This window comes from Cervus canadensis, chromosome 17, assembly GCF_019320065.1.
Source record: "Cervus canadensis isolate Bull #8, Minnesota chromosome 17, ASM1932006v1, whole genome shotgun sequence".
Taxonomy (NCBI): Eukaryota; Metazoa; Chordata; class Mammalia; order Artiodactyla; family Cervidae; genus Cervus; species Cervus canadensis.
This window is the reverse complement of record NC_057402.1, coordinates 30,709,684-30,732,594: the sequence shown is the minus strand read 5'-3', so window position 1 is coordinate 30,732,594 and position 22,911 is coordinate 30,709,684. Positions and strand designations below refer to the sequence as shown.

The window sequence follows — 22,911 nt, the reverse complement described above, 5'->3', positions numbered from 1 at the left end:
GTCACTATCTGCAATGATTTTGGAGCCCCAAAAAATAAAGTCGCTCACTGTTTCCACTGTTTCCCCATCTATTTGCCATGGAGTGGTGGGACCGGATGCCATGATCTTTTTTTTCTGGATGTTGAGTTTTAAGCCAACTTTTTCACTCTCCTCCTTTCACTTTCATCAAGAGGCTCTTTAGTTCTTCTTCATTTTCTGCCATTAGGGTGGTATCATCTGCATATCTGAGCTTATTGATATTTCTCCCAGCAATCTTGATTCCAACTTGTGCTTCATCCATCCTGGCATTTCTCATGATGTACTCTGCATATAAGTTAAATAAGTAGGGTGACAATATATAGCCTTAATGTACTCCTTTCCTGATTTGGATCCGATCTATTGTTCCATGTCCAATTCTAACTATTCTAACAATTCTAACTTCCTGACCTACATACAGATTTCTCAGGAGGCAGGTCAGGTGGTCTGGTATTTCCTTCTCTTGAAGAATTTTCCATAGTTTGTTGTGATCCACACAATCAAAACTTTGGCATAGTCAATAAAGCAGAAATAGATGTTTTTCTGGAACTCTCTTGCTTTTTCGATGATCCCGTGGATGTTGGAAATTTGATCTCTGGTTTCTCTGCCTTTTCTAAATCCATCTTGAACATCTGGAAGTTCATGATTCACGTACTATTGAATCCTGATGAATTTTGAGCATTACATTGCAAACGTGTGAGATGAGTGCAATTGTGCGGTAGTTTGAGCATTCTTTGGCATTGCCTTTCTTTGGGATTGGAATGAAAACTGACTGAACTGCTAGAGAGTTTTTTTTCTAACATATTTACAATACCACAAACAATTTTAAAATGTGACAGAGACATTGCTTTGACTTATAAGTATTTTATAATTACAATTATTCTTACGTGAACTGTTCACTAGCTTGGAAAACAGGGCAATCTATATATACAAATATCTTAGGCAGATAATCATATGCTAAGAAGGTTGGAAAATCTTGATGTACCTTATCTATCTTCTCAGCAGATTATACACAGTGTAAAATCAATGTGAACCCTCCCCCGCTAGGCATGCCAAAAGCCTGAGATCTTTTAAGACTTTATTCTGAATATTGTTATAATAACTGTATATCAAGATTGCAAATTTTAGAAATCAAGGCAATGCTATTCTTAGCTACAAGCATCAGTAGCTCTCTACTTTACAGATCCTCTGCAAATCACTAACACTGAAATCCGTCATCTTTTCCTATTATGCTCAATGGAAAAAATTTTAATGTTTGCTAACAGATTCCAATTGTGTTAAAAAGTCACTTGAACCAAAGTGCTGTCCACAGGCAAGAGGATAAGGGATTGTGTGTTTGTAAGTGTTCACTTGCAAATGAAGGGAAAGGAGAATATTCAGGCTTATGCCCTGGGAAACACATGAAAAGGTGGAGGTTTTCTTAAAAGTTCACTTTCCAAAGATGTCCGAAGTGTTTTCTAGGTTTGTGCTACTTCTTTTTGGTTGAGGTAGTTTAGAGAAGCCCTTAAACCTGCCCTGAAAATTCTGAATTGGGGAAGTGGGGCAGGTGGAGGGGACCGAGTTCAACTCGGCTAGTTGGGAAGCTTGGCCAACTTCACTAACATTTGCAATGGGGCTAGGTACAGCCACTGTCCAGGAATCCTGGGCTCAGTGACACTTTATACAGTGCCCTACTCAGGCCTGCTCCATGAAATCTCTAGCCTTGGGGAAAAACAGATCCTTTGGATTGGAATGGAATTCATGCCGAATGGGCTCCGAGCCCTTGGTAGGAATGCCAGCTGAGTCATAAGTATATCTGGATTTACACATTAAATATTTGGAGTATGCATCTTGATGTATACTCTGGCCGCAGATCTCAGAATACTGGGTGTGGGCCTGAAACAGGGGACTTTCTTGGCATCATAAAAGACAGCTTTGGATAACCTAAAAAAAAAATCACTGACTCCACATGTTGGCACTGACATTGAGGAAACATCACTTTGACTAAGATTCTTTGTCCATACTTACATATCTAGAGCCTCCAAGCCTTAACATACTATGATAAATTTTACTTTATTCTGAATGTGTCTGTGTGAAAGTCTCTCGGTCATATCTGACTCTTGCGACCCCATGGACTATAGCCTGCCAGACTCCTCTGTCCATAGAATTCCCCAGACCAGAATACTGGAGTGGGTAGCTGTTCCCTTCTCCATGGGATCTTCCCAACCCAGGGATCAAACCCAGGTCTCCTGCATTGCAGCCATATTATTTACTAGCTGAGCTACAAGGGAAGCCCTTATTCTGAATACTGACTCATGAAACAATGATGATATACATTTGCCATTCATAGAATCCTACATTGCAGAACTCTACAGTGTAGACATCTTTAGGGCTTTGAGGAACAATAGGTACTTTAAGTTCAGTACCACTTGCTTAGAAAAAAATAACAATGCCATCAATTATAAAAACATAATTTGTTAATTAAAGCTTCAACATGATATGTACTTAAATTTGGGAAAACATAAAAATGTTACCTTTTTCCCCCAGTACTTCTTTGTTTCATAAAGTCTATTTTTTCTACATTTTTGAAACTTTTAGAAACCAAGGACTATGCTAACAGATATTTCCCTGATTTCTACGTCTAAGCCAATACCAACATGGTTTATATCATGTACTTTAAAATAGCATATATAAGACATGGGACTTCCCTGGCAGTCTGGTGGTTAAGACTTGCCAGGGCATGCAGATTTGGTCCCTGGCTGGGGAGCTAAGATCCTGCATGTCTCATAGCCAAATAACCAAAAGTAAAACAGATGTAATATTGTAACGAATTAAGTAAAGATTTTAAAAATGGTCGATATCAAAAAATCTTTAAAAATATCATATGAAAGTCTTGATAATTGGTTAAAACATAGTGAAGAAAATGTTCAATGTACAGTTTATTTCACAAGTATGTAATAAGTGCCTACAATAAGACCAGATGATGAAACAGGGGCTAAAGAAAATTTGAGATTTATTTTTAGGTGATTGTATTTTTGTTATATATATATATAATATATATAATTAGATAATTAGATAATTCTGCCACAGAGTGATGAATGATACAATAATGAAAGGAGGAAAGGGCTTTGGGAATTTATAGGAAAGGAGTGACAGATTCTGCTCAGAGAAATCTAGAAACATTCTGTTTATGGTCAGTGGAGTTAGATGTCAGGGATAAAGAGCAGTTTGCAAGGCTAGGAAAAGAGGAAGAACATTGCAGGAGTTCTAGAAAACTACAGCTCTATAACTATAGCTACAATGACAGTTTGTCAGGGAACTAAATATTTCATTTGTCTGGGCATAGTGCTAGGTGAGGGTGTCACAAGTGTGGTAGGCAGTGGTCAAGCATGCGGAGGAGGATGGTGGCAGGGTGGGTCGAGATCTGAGAATGAAGTCTCTATGGCAGTTCAAGTTGTATGGTTTTTTTTTTTTCTTATCAAAACTTCCCTATCTAACTTTTTCCCTATCAAAAGCTCTTAGAATTTGGGAATTAGGGAGAACTCTTCACCTACTGGAGAACATGCACAAATATTAATGTACATATATATACATATATATGTGTACATATATATATATATATATGAAGAGCAATCTTGATAGAGTACAGAGCATTGACTATGGTGGGGAGGAGTGAAGAGAACAGTGAGAATGTTTATGGCGATGTATAGAGAAGAGGCTCTGAAGGCCTGAATATAAGCAGTGACAATGAGTTTGGGGGAAAAAAATGTAATATTTCATTCATTTACTCAACTTATTGAGAGTGAGTCTAATATAAGCTATTCACTATACTGGGCAATAGGATACAATTTTGAATATAATACATGAGTTGTTTACTCTGAGATATTTGGAAGGTAGATATTTCAGGTCCTAGTAATAGCGAAAGAGAGTATGGGTATGGGTTGGGGGGAAGAATTAGAAAAATAAAACAGGAAATAATTTACAATTAAATAAATTATAATTTTTAACAATGCACTAATGACAGAAAAAGACTTCCCAGGTGGCGCTAGTGGCAAAGAGCCCATCTGCAAATGCAGGAGACACTAGAGACGCGAGTTGGATCCCTGGGTCAGGAAGACTTCCTGGAGGAGGGTTCTTGCCAGGAGAATCCCATGGACAGAGGAGCTTACCAAGCTACGGTCCACGGGGTCACAAAGAGTCAGACACAACTGAAGCAACTTATCACAGTTGCACACAATGACAGAAAAATGGGCCTTAAGAGAAAGAGGAGTGCTCGCTTCGGCAGCACATATACTGGAATTGGAACGATACACAGAAGATTAGCATGGCCCCTGCGCAAGGATGACACGCAAATTCGTGAAGCGTTCCATATTTTTAAAAAGAAAAAAAAAAAAAAAAGAAGAGAAAGAGGAAACAGCTGACTTAGGCATGTTTAATGTATTTGTGTGCCACATGGAGAAATGTCATTTCTAGCATACAGTTTTAGTATGACAGTTTTCAGTCCAACAAAATGAGTGGAGATAGCTTACATTTGGGAGATGATGTACTGAATTATGGGAATGGAAGGAAATCACCTTGGGGAAAATATAGGAAGAGAAAAACCTGAGGGCTATAAGCAGATGCCCAAGAGAAGGCCATCATTGAGGGGGGTATGCTATACAGGGAGAGGGGGGAAAAATGGTTAAAATGGTATGAAGTAGCCAAAAAGGAGTCTTATGATAGATGTCTAGGAAAGAGTTGGAAAAATATGAAATATTCACCAGGGACCAATGTTAGAGTGAGAAATATTACAGTAAAGAAAAAAGGTGAGATTAGTTCTGGACAATTAATAAACCGTTAGTTTCTTTAGCAAAAACATGTTTAGAATAAAGCAAGAGTGGAAGAACTCAGAATTTAATTTGTTGAGGAGTCAGTGAGCATTTAGACAGTTGAATGAGAAAGGAATAAATAAATATGATAGTAGATTAAGAATCAAAGGGGTGTTTTGTGTGCTTGGTTTGTTTTTGCTTTCATAGGAGAATCTAGCCTTTTAATTTCTTTCTTTTCTTTTTTTTTAGCTAGGGAAGCCAGAGGAGATTGCAGCTATCAAAAAGAGGGGATATAATTAACTAGGCAAGATCTCAGAGGGAAGACTGAAAAACATAAAGCCCAATGGATCAGGAGTAGAAAGAAGAAAATCATCCTTTATTTGACAAAAGGAAGCATTTCAGGTTGATCATTCTAGTGTCATTTTAATCTAAAATTTATAGAAACCTTATTGAGAGAAAAAAATATTAAAATGGTCTTCTTTTAAAATGTTCATAGGCTGCTGACATCCTATTTCAGTTATATAATTAAATTACATTTATAACAATGGACATAGGCTGTGTCTATGCTGAGCCCTTATATAAACTCTCCAAAATACAGGGATAATTTTTAATATTAATATATATAGACTAGAACTCCATACAAGCAGAGTTTTAATTAGCTGCTAATGAAAATCTATGTCCACACCTCCCACATACTACTTTTAAATATATGATAATCTTAGTACTAATAGGAGAGTGGGAGAAATATACAATATACAATATTGTATACAATACACATGTATACATGTGTATGAGAAATATACAATATGTTGATTCTATCTTATAAAACCTAGTGTAGCAACAACAGAGCTAGGAACTTTGACACTTGTGTATTTAATGAAAGTCTTTTGGTTTCAAGAAAATTTGGGAAAATCTCCCTCATGTTAATTGAACTTTTTCAAGTGATTACACTGAAAAGCGGTTAGATGTGGCTGTAAGAACACAAATCTCATCAAGTAACAACAACACTAAATTCTCACGAGTTTCAGAATTTTGATATTATAGCATGTGCAGACATTAGCCACATTAATAATGGCTTCTGAGTAGATCTACTGTCTCTATTTCTCCTTATTTTGCTTTTCTTCCTTTCTTTTCTTTCAGTGCATGCATTTTGTTGCTTAAGCTAACTTTTGAAACCAGTGAAATATATAAATGAATAAAAAACATGTCCATATCAGTTTTGCATTCACTTAATAAATGCAGAATAGTTCCTTCAAGGATGCATAGGGAATCAGAGCAACAGCCGCCTCTGAGAAAGCAAAAATACCAGTGAAGCAGATGAAAGCTCTGGGCATCTCCCAAGCAGGGCGACCATTTGAGTTAAATGTGTCCATGACTCTGGAAGGTATGGGCTGGGCGCTGTGGCAGAGACAACAGAGGAGAGAGGACCCTTTGAATTTTGGCCCCAGCTCTGGAAGGGGGAGAAACCTGGTATATTCCTGTGGAGCAACTGTCCCTCTTCACTTACACAGCACCCCTCCTGGTAGAGCCTCTCGTGAAGAAACAGCATATCATAGTAAGAACATCCTATGCTATCAAAGGGTGGATGGAGAATGGGTCCCCTCAGCCCACTTCTGCCAAGGCTCTCATTTTGACTAAGCAGTGTGCCTATTTGCATCAGAGGAGTACCTGTCTGCCAGCCTACTGTCTCTAGAACTACAGGTTCTACTAGGCTCTTCCAGTGCCCCCACCTGTATTCCTATGGCAGCCTCTGTAGTCTGTAGAGAGGGGACATTCCCACTGAGTGGGACATTCCACAAATGAGTTTAGTCAGGGCAACCCATGCATGTGAACTGCAGTCACTATTCAGCCCAACACTGACACCATCTGGGTGAAAAGAGGAATGAAGTGAAGCAGCCAGTGGACTGAACCCTGAGGTTTGCCTGGTGATCACTCAGGAGACGTGGCCATTAGACCTTTGTGCTGAGAGTTGGGCTGTCTTCAGAACACAAGTGAACGCGGTGAGTAGCCTGACTCCCAGCCTAGAGGACTTAATAAATCAGTGGTTCAGATCCAGCGTGGAAAAAATTATTACTTATTTTGGGAATTATTATCTTAATCTTGTTTTTTCTCTTGCATGTGCCTGCAGGACAACCAGATAGCCCAGTGAGCCACCTCCACGGAAGTAAAACCTGCTGACTTCTCAGGGCACTGTATGGAAGGCGGGGCACGTACGCTTGTAAGAGCTGGTCGCCAGGGGTGGGATGATGGAGGAGATCATCAAAAAGACATGGCCAACAGCTGGTTGATCCTGTAGGAGGAGCCGGGCAATAATCGGAGGCTCCTTACCCCCTCCTGTGTCCTTAAGATGTATGCTCTGCACCAGGAACTACTTCAGGGAGGCAGCCTTGAGAGAATACTGTGTTACTGAGACCTTCTGGACCGTGGAGGAGACTGAACACTCTTAAGGCCTCCATATAAACTCTTAAGATTCTGTCGGGCACGTGTAGTGACCTACTCCTCTTGCGGCCACCCAAAACAAGCCTCATATGTAAGTTCCCTCGTTTATTAAAACTGTCTCCTGTTTACGAATCTGGAGTGTCCCCCTCTTCTTTCCCTCCTGTCTTCTTGCCTTTCACACACATGAATCAGTTGTGAATTTCACCTGGAAAATCTGAGTTGCTAATCCCACCAGGTCAAAGCTGTACAGGGCTCCCTTTCCTTGGGCACCCCAAGGATACTGTAAACATAGGATAAAAAGAAGCACCTTGAATAGAGGATTGCAAACAGCATTGCAGCAATGGCCCCTAAGGTCATGGCCTTCATATTGGAAAGCTTCTACGTCTTTAGTCTTGCTTCAATAATCTTTGTCAGCATAATAGTCTCCAAGAAAACCTCTGCCTCCAAGGAATGTTTTGTTTGTTGATTTGTAACATTTGGGGCTGCTCCAGGTGTAAATTGATAACCCACTCAGTCGGTATCAGGAGCAACAATCGAAAATCTTCCCCAGCAATTGCCAATATAGTAATTGCGTTGCAAACGCGGGGTGAGGAGCGTAGTTGCTCGGAGCATGCGCGGCTGAGATTCCACGGGGGCGCCCAGAGCTGTGCGGAGGGAGGGCGGTATGGGCCAGGCTACCCTCCCTGGCATCTGTCGTCTGGTTAGACTCCAGCCGGAGCCATTTCTAACTGCTTTCGGATCAGAATCTTCTCTGGAGAATCTGAATCGCCTCAGATAACAATTCCCCAAGTTTCCGCTTGGTATTCTCTAAACTGTCCATTCACCAGGATTTAGAGGTAAGTGATGCATGTGTATGAAGAATTTTGTCTGGTATTTCGGTGGCATATTTTTATTTATGGAAAGCCTCTGCTGTGAAAGTTAGTTCCAGCACGCCTGGAATGTTTTGGTGAAATGAGACGGACCAAGACAGTGTTGACTTCTAGTCAAGGCTGAATTGTAGTGATTTAATAGCGATGCTTTTTGGCCATGGTGAGTTTCTGGTGCTTTATCGAGGCGTGTGAGGCGTCGTTTATGGATAGCAGTGAGGATGGTTTACACCTGGTGTAAGTGAGACCCTCGAAGGGTTCTGCCGCGGGCTGGTTACCTCACAGGAATATGCCTAGACTAGGGCCCCGGGTTTTTAGTTGCTCTCTGCCTACTGGGTGGTTTGGGGTTTGAGAAAGTGTGTCCAGGGCAGTCCTGCAGGTGGAGGAAGGTCGGAAGGAGTACCTGTCTTCTGACCTGTGCTGTGAGGCAGCCTTTCCTTGAGATGCGTTTCCTGACCTCAATGCCACTGCTTTTTTGTATTCTTTCCTGGCTGTAACATATAGATTCTGAAGCGTTATAATGCGAGTTCTGAGAGAGCTTTTTAGCAACTGAAACTTGTCTGATTGCCACCATTAGTAAAGCCTCCAACAAGAAAAACGAAGAACAAAAATAAGTAAACCAAAAAAGTCAGAACCTGAGGGAATGCGGAAGGAAAAAAAAATCTCTAACTCATATCCTCAAGAAGAAAAGGTATTTACTTATTGTGTACAAAATGATAGATTTAAAGGTTACTTGAAAAAAGTTGGAAGAGAGAGGAAACCTAAAAAGCAGAAAAAATGCAAAGCAATGGAAAATAGAGAAAAGATCCATATGTTTAAATATTGTCTAATGGAAGTTTTAGAAAATCACAGAAAATGAGGTGGGGGAAAATTGACAAAGAAATAATTCATGAAGTCCCTAGAACAGGGGAAAAAAAAAAAAAAAAAGCTCTATATTGAAAAGTCATTCACTAAGTACCAGCCCCATGAATTAAAATGGCCCCAACCAAAATATACCATTATCATGCAATTTTGTAATATCAGAAGTAGGGAGAAAAGTTTTCACAGGGAAAAAAGAAAACACACCAAAACCTCAGACTGTGTGATTGTAGAATTCAAGCATTACAGAAAAAAAAAAAAATCTAAAATATTTCTGAAGAAATTTTTTAAAGTTATTTACAAAGACTGACTTAAAAAATTAGAAAATTACAAAAATTTCAAAACATGTCTATATTTGTAAGTCTTGGGCATAGGCATATGTCTCCCTATGTATATCAAGATTCTTTTTCATGATATGAAGAGAGGTGTTATATAGTTGTTTTAGCGAGTGTGTGTTGTGAGTATGGAATGCTTCATGAATTTGCATGTCAGCTTTGTGTGGGGCATGCTAATCTCTGTATCATTCCAATTTTAGTATATGTGCTGCTGAAGGAAGTACACATTTAGGATTGTGATTAATATAAATACTAATAACTAAAATAATCAGAAAAATTATTTAAGTATTGCAAATAGTGATCACATATTACTTCAGTAGGAGAGACAACAAATCTTTCTAAATCACTAGGTACCTTGTGTTTGATCTAAGGGCGCTAGAAAGTAAAATGTTGATGTATTGACCATTATTTAAGTGTTAGATGTTTAGAAAATATTAAGCATTTTATTTTTTAAAAGGTAAATTGTGGAAATTTACTATTTTGATTACTGCAGCAAATGATAATGACTGGGTATCATCCCTGATAATCACTAGTTTTTATGTAACAATGAAATATAGTTACCAAAGAACAGCCATTATAAAAAGCAAAACTTGAGTAAATGTATTTAGCATTTTATCCCTTGATTAATTCCTATGTTAGGCAGTCTTAGTCCCAGTGTGCCAAAAAATTTAGCCTCTACATTTCCAAACAACATTTTGATAGGCACTGTGGATATTCTGGTTTGTATTCCTTCTCAAAGAAAGTTCTTGCTTCCCTTTCCTTCTCTTTTACATTGCATGGTATGCACCTTGGTAGCAGGGAATGGAGGAGAGAATATGTTTCTTTGCTATTAATATAGAAGAGACTTTCATAAACACTGTTTCTATGGCCATAGCGCCTGGGCTTGTGCTGGTGTGTGTGTGTTAACCTCATCAACCTTTAATCCTTAACTGTACTATAGGAGATTATTGAGATTTCTTTTTATAACCTCATGGAAGAGATTTTTGAAGAAGGGATAATTTTTATTTACTGCATGCAGCGCAGCCCAGTAAATAAACTGTACACAGATATAGTTTATTGTATAAAAAAGAAGTCTATCCAGAGCAAAGATAACTACATTTGCATGCTCAGCACTAATCCCTCATGCTTTTTGTATTTGTGCCAAAGTACTTTTGGTAATATTAATTGAAAGGGAACCACATGGTATTTTAAATAGAGTCATGGGAGTTTGTCCCATTATACAGCTGAGTAACTATACAAAACATCCATCAGTACTGACCACAACATCGAATATTGCATCATGGCATCAAACCAAGACATTACGTTTATCTAATCATTGACTTCACATTTATCTCAATCTATTTCAAGACAAGAAATGAAATGCTTGCTGCAAAATTACATTTCCAGCAATTTCTGATAAAGGAAGGAGCTGAACTTTGAATGGAGCGGTTGTTTTCTAAATGGATTTTAAGACATGGTATACTGGGTCTTGAGTTCATTGATTTGTACTGGACCAAAAGGCACAGGTTGAAAGGAGACATCTTTCCAGTAGGAGAGAGAGTTGGAAAATTGCTTATTCCCTGAATCAGAGGCCTCAAGCCAAATTTAAAAACCTGCTCACAGAGCAAATTTCTTTTGATTCTTTAAAATAAAATTTCAAAACCCTATAAGTACAGTGACATCTTATATGTTTTGGGACATTTTAAAGAGAAAAATACATTACTTCAGTAGATAGGTTAAAGAACTGGAAATGGGATATAGGACCTTTCACCCTTGTCTTACCATTTGATGAATGCCACCCAGGTTTATAGTGATCATAATTCTTTTCATTCTGTTTCACTGTGGTCATTTAAGGAGTAGTCATATGATTTTCATTGAGATAGAAACCCTTGGATTCCTGGATAGGAGTCTATCAAAGATCATTTAATATAATTTCCAAACCTGTAAAGCTATGCTAGTTGTTAGAATATATTGACTTATCACAAACCAGAATAAAAGGCAACATTCTCCCCAGCTTTGCATTTAAATTTTGTTACTGAAGCATGCAAACATAAAACCTTAAATTATTTTATCCCCAGCTAAAATAACTACAGATTCTCTTTCCATTAACTAAATCAAATCCATTTTTAATGCCATTGAACTATTTGCTTCAGTATTATCCTGTGGAAATAAATTGCATTAATAAAAACAAAGCTTAATTCTTATCTACTGTCTTCCTCATCCTTTTAGCAGACAAAAGTAAGAAGGCAAATAAGAATATACAGATAGCATTTTCTCTTCCATTTTCATAATTTGGGTAGTTATATTTCTCCACTATTACGGCCAGTAAGGTTTTTGATTTTGGTTAAGTGCTTCCTTTTGGAATTTCATTTTAAAACATCTATCAACATAAAGCATCCATACAAATCGGTGGCATGGAAATTCCAAGATATTTTGAAGAGAACCTGAGAGGTTCTTGTGTGGTCAATAACCAGTCATCCCTGTCTTGCAAGTTATTGAATTCAAGGAATGGTTGTATTCCAGAAATCTCTTATCAAGGGATCTTGGTTTTAAGAGCATCAGATGAGACTGTTCAGTGATCTTGTGAATACCTTTTATTCAAAGAATCAGGCTATGCACTCCTCTGGCACAGAGAATTGTTTTTATTTTTCGTGAGGAAGGCTATTCAGTTCAGTTCAGTCACTCAGTCATGTCCAACTCTTTGCGACCCCATGGACTGCAGCATGCCAGGCCTCCCTGTCCATCACCAACTCCTGGAGTTTACCCAAATTCATGTCCATTGAGTCGGTGATGCTGTCCAACCATCTCATTCTCTGCCGTCCCCTTCTCCTAAATGAGTCAGCTCTTCTCATCAGGTGGCCAAAAGTATTTGAAGTTTCAGCTTCAACATCAGTCCTTCTAATGAACACCCAGGACTGATCTCCTTTAGTATGGACTGGTTGGATCTCGAAGGCTATTAGAAAAGTGCTAAAACAAATAAAACAAAAATCTTGCAGTGTTCTCCTTGTGAATAAATCCAGGGTTATTTATTTGAGTTTGAATTCAAGATGCCATGGTTCAAAAAGTGGTTTTTTTTTTCTTCTATTTCTCTCTCCAAATTATAGAGAAACTTGCTGGATTTAAAATGGAAAATGTATTATTATTGGCCATTTCAGATTTGTAAATAATCCACTCAAAGGCTTACAGATGGATGACATGCAAATTCCAAGCTATTTTGAAGAGAACCTGAGAGGTGTTATTTTAATAATTTATAATGGAAACTAATGGGATGATATATTCAAAATGAGTCTAAGCCTCTCATTTCTTCAGTCTCCAGTGTTCAGACCTTTCTCCCTCCTTACCTTTCTTATTCTCTTTCTTCTTTCTCTCGCTCCCTCATTCTCTTTCATGTCTAAAAGGAAGTCAGCATGTTATACTTTTAACTTTTCCATTTTTGCTTCAGTTTCGTAAGGAGACTAGATGATAGAGATCCTACAGAATGTGAAAGTAGAATTTAAATATATGGAGTTACAAGCAGGTTGATGTCAATACATTATATAACTGAAGAGCCTAAGCTCATAACAAATTAGGTTATTGTGGTGATATTGAATTTCATATTTAATGGTAGAGTTTGAAACTAGTAAAATGTATAAAGATCATACTTTAATTGATGTGATGATTTCAATGTGTAATTCATTATTTTACATTCTTTCATCAAATCTGCATCTCAAAAGACAGTCTATATCTATGGAAAAATATTATTAATGTGTAAATATGAAATCAGACTATCAGAGACTACATTGTGTAATATGAAGCCATCTAAATGATAACTAATAATATACTCTATGTGCTCTTCTTCAGTTTTGACTGAGATTTTATAGGATGTGTAAAAATATTAATGTCACCTATAGATAAATATATGGAAAGGTTTATTTTTAGTACATTCCATATGTGGAGTTACTTTTGTGGTGTTCTTTGTTTTAGAATTTTGTTCTTATTTAAATGAGTTTAGCTCTTAGCTCTTGTCACTCTGCCTTAAATTATCCGTGATATTGGCTCATCCACATTTTACGTTGTACAAAACAAATCAATGACAATCTATAACCAGTGCCTCAAGATTAGGATAGTTACTTTTGTGGCTTATACATCATCATACATCCTCTCTGTTTAAAGCTTTTTCCTCAACACGTTAATTTCATGGATCAGCTCAGTATCATATCCTTGCTTCCCATTCCACACACACTTGGATATGAACTGTCCACTCATGAAATTATACACACAATCTCACGAGGTGTTTGTGTGTGCTGCATAATTTACTGAACAATTTATGGAACGGTAACACATCCCCCACATTGTCTATTTCTGACTAAATAATAGCTTTTGTTCTAAAAGTAGGGTTTTCCCCCCAAGTTTCTTTTTGCTAGTAATTATTCATTTGTCATGCTGCTCAAATGATGTCTGTCCTCATGACACAGACATAAGGACATTGTTTTTTTTTTCTTTTCCCTTTTCATTATGGAGAAAGCATTAAGGAAACAAAAAGATGCTATGTATTCCTCATGCAAAGTAATTTAGTACTCCCTCACTTCCCTCTTTCCATGTAGACTATGACGATAGCCCTTTTCTCCATCAAAGGCATTTTCAAGCAAGGACAGTTAACCCTCAGGACAAATTCTTATTCTATTTTTCAATACTGTAAGTGTTTATATAGATAAAATGTGAGACAATGAAATCTGTTACCCATATACCATCCAGTTGTTTAAGATCACATCTTCTCCCAAGAATATAAGAACCTGGTAACCACTCAGCAAGTTGTCATTGGTTGTTCCATCATCAAATAGCATGTAATTATTATCCTGAAATAAGTTTTCTGCTAACCTCAAGTGTATGGGAATACCACCAAAAGAATTTTGCTAAATTCACATATTAGGATGCCGATGACTTCACTGGTACATTTTTTAAAAATTTAGGTCCTGCTATGTGCCAGTCAAAATATAAGACCCTAAGATTGTAGCATTGTATACAAAAAGACACAGAATATCTTTCATAGTGTTCACTAACAGAAAAGTTAAGTCTTTCTTAAAGCTGTATCCTGGTGATTTAGCTTCCAGTGTCCTAAAAATGGGTGATTCCAGAGCCAGTGAGCTTCAGCTGAAATTTTAATATAGCTTGTGAATATTTCCAAGCACCAGTTAAATATAAATAAATCATAATACTGTTAAGTTCACTGTTATTTAGCAGTGTATCAGTAAATTACCTGTATGATGAGCTCCCCAAAAGACCTCCAGAAAAATATATTGAAGCAAATCTAAGTCTGTTACACTTACCACAGTAAGATAGAATACCATTTTAACATAGTTTTAGTAGTGTCTTAGAAGAGGGAATTCAGGAGAGGATATTTATAGGATTCTTAAAGCCAAGAATAGATGATTACATGGTGACTTCTAAGTTAGGAAACTGGTTGGTATTGCTAGAGTTTGCGAGCTAGTAGCTTTGGATTGGAGAGCAAGTATTTTTAAGCAAGACTTGAAAAGTCATTTTTTTATAAGTAAGTTTTTTTAGTTGCTTCTTATTTTTCCAGGAGTATGTATTTCATGGAGCAGATAGCTAATTTATTTGTGATTATTTTCAGTACTGTTTAGCCTAGGAAAAGTAGTGTATGCCCAATATCAGCTTCATGTAATATAGGACTCAAATTATGTTGTTTCAGTTGTTGGCTCACTTAGGAAAATAACATGTTAAAAGGTTCTTAGAACATTTTTAGTGAGGCATTTTTGTGAAACTTTTCATTATGATAGATTTGGCTTTGAAGCTTTTTTACTATATACTTTAGAGATACAGGAACTATTGCATGTTAAGTCACTTCAGTTGTGTCCAGCTATTTGCAAGCCCGTGGACTGTAGCCTGCCAGGCTCTGTAGTGGGTTGCCATTTCCTCCTCCAGGGGATCTTCCTGACTCAGGGATCTAACCCGAGTCTCTTATGCCTCTTGCATTGGCAGGCAGGCTCTTTACCACTAGTGCCACCTGGGAAGGCCAGATTAGGAATTATATATATATTACATTTTATATATATATATATAATCTTCTCCCAAGAAGCTGATGATATATGTGGTAAAGAATCCACCTGCAATGCGGGAGACCCCAGTTCAATTCCTGGGTCAGGAAGATCTGCTGGAGAAAGGATAGGCTACCCACTCTAGTTTTCTTGGGCTTCCCCTGTGGCTCAGTTGGTAAAGAATCTGCTGCAATGCTGGAGACCTGAGTTAGATTCTTGGGTTGGGAAGATCCCCTGGAGAAGGGAACGGCTACCCACTTCAGTATTCTGGCCTAGAGAACTCCATGGACAGCATAGTCCATGGGGTCGCAAAGAGGTGGACATGACTGAGCAATATATGTATATATGTACACACACACACATACATACATATACACACATACATATATAATACTGCATAATACATAATGTGCAAATGTTATTTTTGTGATTTGATGATTTTCCTTCTTGTTTTACTTCTGTGGGGGGAGGTCTTTGCACAATATTGTAACAAAGGTTCTACAGCCTTACTGCTATCAAATTATTTTATTTGTGTTTAATCCCGCATGCTTCATCTATGGCAAGTCAGTTCTGAAAAATAAATTCAACATTACCAAATATATTTTTATCTGTTTTTCTCTCTTCGTGAAGTTCCCTTCTTTCTTTGTGCACCTAGTTAGTGCTTGGTTATCCTTCAAGACTGATTACAAGCATTTCATTCTTAGGGAAAACTTCTAATGGCTTCAGGCCATTTACTTTAATTTTCCCTAATTAATGCACTATACACAGTTTTGGAAGGAAATGGAAACCCACTCCGGTACTCTTGCCTGGAAAATCCCGTGGATAGAGGAGCCTGATAGGCTACAGTCCACGGGGTAGCAAAAAGTCAGACACAACTGAGCAAATTCACTTTCACTTTCAATCCTGCATGTTTCATCTGTGGTGAGTCAGTTCTGAAAAATAAATTCAACATTACTGAATATACTTTTATCTGTTTTTCTCTCTTCATGAGGTTCCCTTCTTTGTGCACCTAGTTAGTGCTTTGTTATCCTTCAAGACTGATTACAAGCATTTCATTCTTAGGGAAAATGTCTAATGGCTTCAGGCCATTTAATTTTATTTAATTTTCCCTAATTAATGCACTATACACAGTTTTGGAAAATAATACTCATGAGATACATTTATTAACAATACAAATAATGGCAAAAATATATTTAAAAATATGTTCATTCATCAAAAATAAAGCAGAGAAGGGAAAAGGTGGTATCACAGAAACCAAAGGTAGAAAGCTGCATTGGAATAAATGAAACCTAAAGAAAACCAGTTTGCAAAGTGTCAAAAAATTCAGAATAGAAAAGTACAGTGACAGTGAATTGAGCATAAAGTTTTAAGAAATTCAAGGTAATAAGTTTGTCAAAGTAGCTTAAATGTAAGGGTGGAGATAAAAGTTGGGCTTAAGGGGCTGAGATGTAATTGAGATGGGAGGAACAATTATAGTCCATACTCAATAGCTTGGGCGTGATAGTGAAGAGAAATTAGATAAAGGAAGGGCCCATAGTTGGAACTGGGAGCTCTTTTGCTTTGTAGGATGGACAAATAACAGATGGAACATTTATAACTTAGGAAGAAGGTAAAATTGTATCAAAATCCAAGAAGATGTCAAATAAGGTAGTAATGAGGTAAAATATGAGTAGTAGTATTTCTCTCGAAGTGGAAAAGTGGTATAGGTTACAGAGATGGGGAGAAAGAAAGAAAGAATGGCTGCAGATGTGAATAAGTGCCTAAATCAAGATTAATGTGTATATGAAGGTGGATGCAAAGGAATCTGCAAAAGAAAGGTGTGCTGTATGTGTAGGAGACTTGAGGGAAGGAGGTGTGGAATAGCAATTACAATAATAAAAGTTGCTCATCATGGATAACTAAAAAGATTAATAAATTATTTGAGAGGTCTGAGTTTGGAAACTTAGGATTTATAATGGCAACCAAGTACATATTTTTATATCTCTATAATTTTTATCAGAAGCTCTTAGAATGTGAATTGATGTCAGGGAAAACCATATTTAAGGATGGAGATCTTTTTGAGGACTTTCTGCATGTGAGGCAGAAAGTCAAGGAGGGGAAGAGAATGTTGGTGAAAGATACTTGGCCAGTGGGGCTCAATTTGGGTACGTGAGTCAGCTCCCCCTGTGGCAACCAACAACCCTAAAGTCCTAGTGGATAATGGCAAAAAGCTTTTAAGTTTTGATGACAGATCTTCAGGTCAGCCTGGGTTTGGCTCCATTCTGCTTTGTCTTCTTAAAAGAATCTTTTCTAATATTGCACTTGTTGTGGCCACTGACATCTCACTGGCCAAAGCAAGCCATTTCAGATGGTCAGGCCTGATCATGGGATATGTTAATACACGCATCCTATAGGGAGGCCTGGAAGATTAAGAAATATAAAACTATTCAGGGAAGGGAGTGGATACTTGGAAGAATAATAAAATGTATCACACTGAACTGGAAAAAATGTATGGTTTAGTGGTAATTTATGGGTTAAAATAAAATGAAATGGAAAGGGACTGAAGATTAAAACAGTAACAAGTTTAAAGATAAGAAAGGACTGAGGCAGCTCAGATTTATAATGAGTGGTTGCTAAAGTTTCTGAGGTAGGCCACATTCTAGACCTTTGCACTGATGCTAAGTGGTCTACTGTAGAAACTTCAGCTACCCTCCAACAGGAGGTCTAGATTGAGGTCTTGATAAATGTTGCTTAAATAGTAGGATGGTGGTGGATTTTATTATAGCTTGGAGGGGTATTTGTGTGAATAGAATTTAGGATTGTCACCATATTAATGTTGAAAATATCTAAGTTAATAATTAGAGCAGTGGGGGGAAATTAAGTCATTGAAATTCCTGAACTTCCAAAAAAGTGGAGGAGTAGCCCAGAGGGTAAATACACATCTAAATGTAGAGCAGGTGTTGAAGACTTTAGTTTTCATTTTCTGCAAATTAACTTAAAAGTCTCCTTTCTGTCCTAACATCAAATAAAAAGCTAAACAGACTGGAAAATTAATAACTGTTCTTGGATCCTTAAGAGAGGGGAGGACACAGGGCAAGGTACTGCCCTGAGAATGGACAGATAGACTGGCAAATACACCAAGTCTCACCTTAACAGAGCAGAGACTCATGAGTAGAAACTGCTGTGGGATCAGCACCAGCAACCAGTACCTGCATGAGAAAGCCAGAACTGTAAATGATCAGTTGCTAGAAGCTAGGTGTAGACAAATCTGAGAGTTTAAATAATCCATGGAGACCCACTGATAGATGTCCCCCCTGCAATCTTGTGTGGTTTATGTCTAGCTCAATGAAATTCTCACAATAAATATCAGGAAAAAATTGCCTCAAACTGTGCTGGAGGAGGGAAAAAGGAACCTTTTTTTTTTTTTTTTTTCTTTTTTGTGGCTTGCTTGAAGGGGGTGGTTGGGGAGTTGGAGGTGGGCATGGGATGAGGTGGGTGGTGGGGTGAAGTGGGTATGGGGAGGGTAGGGGGTGGGGAGGGCAGAGAATAAGAAGCCAGGGTACTTGGCTCTTCTCAACAAGGCCTGTCCTCAGGGGAAACCAAAGCCTGAATGGCTGGGATATTATCAGAGACTGCCTTACCTGGGGAAGGAAAATATCCAACTCTAGCCCATTCTAGTCATCCTCTTCCACCTAAGGTGTAGAAAAAAATTAAACACTTGTGAAGTTCAAAGTCCAGAAGCATAGGCTCACTCAGAGACTGAGACCCAATCATAGGACTATAGAACCCTTCCTCTCCTAGCACACACCACCACCATATTACTAAAGACCTGTTTATAGCAGGTCCTTTTACCCAGTACATCTTGTCTGGCTATCAAGAAAACTACAAAACATACAGAAAGGCAGAAAAGCACAATGGATAAATACACAAGGGTAACACAAGGAGTTTAATACAGATGGTCATCAAAGAGCCAATCCAAACAGAGTTTCTCCACTGGAAAAAATCTGCCTCAGAGAGATGTTATTGTTTGAAGTTACTCATAGCAACTTTGAATGTACTCAGGAAATCAAGGCATGTTTTAGACTTTTTCCTCTACATTTTTACTGACCTTCTAAGGTTATTTAATAAGAAAATGAGTTTCAGCTCTGTGTTCTTTTATAAATTAAGCAAACATTGTTATGTGCATCTTACAAAACTTTGAAAACCCTTGTCCAGGCCTATAGCTTTATAGGCAGGTTGTAAACTTTTAATGTTGCAAATTACATACCTTTTTGTTTGTTTGTTTTAGAGAAAAGATCTTAATAGTATTACAACTTATGGGTACTGGCTTGATTCCATTAAATTTTTGCAAAACTTCTTCAAATACTTACTTGTCACATACTCATTAAAAAAAAAAAAGAAAAAATCAATTCCATACAAGCTTCCAAATGTATAATACACAACAGATGTCTGTTGCTGCTTAACAAATCACACCCAAAATTAATGACTTAAAAACAACTTATCTGTTGTATCATAGTTTCTATGGCTCAGGCATCCAGGTGTGGCTTGCCTAAGTTCTCCATTTAGCCTGTCACCAAGTCGCAACCAAGGCCAATGTCTATGGTTTCATCTGATAGCTCAACTAGAAAATGATCTAATTTCAAGCTCACAAAGTAGTTGTTGACAGCATTCGGTTCCTAAGTGTCATTGGACTGAGGACGGCAGTTTCTCATTGACTGTTGGTCAGAGGCCCTCTAGTTCATTGCCATGTAAACTTAACTGCCTGGCAGTTTCTTCCATCAACCATGTAAACCAAGAAAGCAATAGTGAAAGCCTGCTGGCAGTAAAGAAGTCACAGTCTTTTATAATACAATCACAGAAACAAGATCCGTCTCCATGTCGCATTCTATTGGTGGAAAACAAATCATGTGTTCCACCAAAACCCAGAACATAAGTGTTGGTAAAGACATGAGTACTGAGAGATAGAAAGCATTGGGGACCATTTCAGATGTCAGCCTATCACATTTCCCTAGTTTTATCTTTCTTTTTTTTTCTACTTTTAACTTTCCCCCAGATTTATTTAGATATAATATGTGCAAGTTTAAAGTGTACAATATTATAATTTGATATGTGTGTGATGTTGTGAAATATTTACCATGATAAAGTTAGTTTATACATCCATCACCTCACATACTTAAAATATTTTTTTTTTCTGTGATAAGGATTTTTTAAAGATTTACTCTCTCAGTAACTTTCAAATGTGCAGGCAGATTCTTTACCAGCTGAGCCACAACAGAAACCCAAGAATACTGGAGTGGATAGCCTATCCCCCTCCAGGGGATCTTCCCGACCCAGGAATCAAACCAGGGTCTCCTGCCTTGCAGGCGGATTCTTTACCAACTGAGCTATCGGGGAAGCCTTTCAGATGTGTGATACACTATTATTAACTCATCATACTGCACATGATATCTATATCTTATTTATCTCATAGCTAGAAGAGAAGTTTATACCCTTTGACAACCTACACCCATTTATTACCACCCGCCCCCATCCACACCCCCCCTACCCCTGGCATTTACCAATCTGTTCTCTGTTTCTATAAGTTTAAGATTTTTTTTTATTTCACATAAAAATTAGATCATAAAATATTTGTCTTTCTGTGACTTATTTCACTTAACATGGTATCCTCAAGGTCATCCATGTTGTGGCAAATGGCAAGACTTCCTTCTTCTGGTGGTTGAATAATATTCTGTATATATACCACATTTTCTTTATCCATTTATTTGTATGACAGTGGTTGTTTCCATGTCTTGGCTATTATGAATAATGCTGCAATAACAAGGGAGTACAGATGCCTCTTTGAGATAATGGTTTTGTTTCCTTAATGTATACCCAAAAGTGGGATGGCTAGTTCATATGGTAGTTCTTTATTTCATTTTTTAAAGAATCTACTTACTATATTTTTCCAATAATGGCTGTACCAATTTATATTCACACCAACTGTGAAAAAGAGTTTCCTTTTCCCTGCATCCTCAGCAGCAATAGTTAACTCTTGACTTTTTGATAATAGCTATTGTAACATGTGTGGGGTAATGTCTCACTGTGGTTTTGATTTGCATTTGCTATCATGTACATAAAATCCTTGCTAAGACCAGTGTCAAAGAGGTTCTCCCCTCTGTTTTCTTCTGGGAGTTATATAGTTTCAGGTCTTACATTTCAGTCTTGAATCCATTTTATGTTAATTTTTCTGAGTGGTCTAAAATAGTTGTTTAGTTTCATTCTTTTGTGTGTGAATATCCAATTTTTCCAATACCATTGTTGAAGAGACTATCCTTTTCCCATTGTTTAGTCATGACACTCTTGCTGAAAACCAGTTGATTTTACATACTTGGGTTTATTTCTGGGCTCTATAATTAATTCGATAATATGTATGTTTTTATGCCAGTACCTAACTAGTTTGAATACTGTAATTTGTAATGTATTTTGAAATCAGGAAGTGTTATGCTTATAGGCTTAGGTAACTGCACAGAGGTTTATCACCATGATTTTTGTTCAATATAGGATGTTATTTAATATTGGATACTAATAGACCCAGTTTCCTACTACATTGAAAGCAGTCTGTGTCTGGATTATGTCTCCTGTATTCTAAAAAATAACATGTTTCAATAATGATCACTTAGTGAATTGCTTCTTTGACAACTTGGCCTATTAGACTTAGGCTGTCATTGTGAATAGTTTTGCAAAATTCAGTTTTATTTTTTTATTTTTGGAAGTATAGTTGACATACAGTGTATACACTTTATTTAAATATACATATATTCTCCTATGGGGCTTCCCAGGTGGCTCTAGTGGTCCAGAACCCACCTGCCAATGAAGGAGATGTAAAAGATGAGAGTTTAATCCCTGGGTCAAGAAGATTCCCTGGAGTAGGGCATGGCAACCCACAGCAAGCCCATGGCAACCCATGGATTCATGCCTGGAGAACCGGATGGACAGGAGCTTGGTGAGCTACAGTCCATAGGATCGCAGAGAGTCAATCATGACTGAAGCAGCTTAGCATGCACGTTCTGGCTTCCCTGTCCTTCACGATCATGGAGTTTGCTCAGACTCATGTCCTTTGAGTCAGTGGTGCCATCCAACCATCTCATCCTTTGTCATATATATATGTGTGTGTGTGTGTGTATACACATATGTGTGTGTGTGTGTGTGTGTGTGTGTGTATATGTATACCTCACAGTTTCTTTTTCCATTCATTTGTTAATGGAATGTAGGTTGTTTCCATGTGCTGGCTGTTGTAAATAGTGCCGATATGAACATAGAGGTGCATGTATCTTTTTATTTATTTATTAATTTTTTCATTTATTTTTATTAGTTGGAGGCTAATTACTTCACAACATTGCAGTGGGTTTTGTCATACATTAACATGAATCAGCCATGGAGTTACGGTGGCTCAGTAGTAAAGAATCTGTCTGCCAATGCATGTATCTTTTTTAATTATAATTTTGTCCAGGTATACGTCCAGGAGTGGGATTTCTGGATCATATGGCAACTCTATTTTTAGTTTTTTGAGGATCTTCCATACTATTCTCCATAGTGGCTGTACCAATTTACATTCCTACCAACAGTGTAGGAGAGTTCC

At 37.6% G+C, this 22,911-nt stretch overlaps 2 non-coding genes across 2 annotated transcripts; one reads left to right on the top strand and one right to left on the bottom strand.

Annotated features, from left to right (window-relative positions):
- The first annotated feature begins 4,263 nt into the window (after positions 1–4,263).
- Positions 4,264–4,370, top strand: LOC122419955. The gene has a single exon (XR_006263155.1). It is a non-coding gene; the product is annotated as a U6 spliceosomal RNA (small nuclear RNA).
- Positions 4,371–9,422: 5,052 nt separating this feature from the next.
- LOC122419838 lies at positions 9,423–9,524 on the bottom strand. Its single transcript, XR_006263054.1, has one exon. It is a non-coding gene; the product is annotated as a U6 spliceosomal RNA (small nuclear RNA).
- Between the last annotated feature and the right edge of the window lie 13,387 nt (positions 9,525–22,911).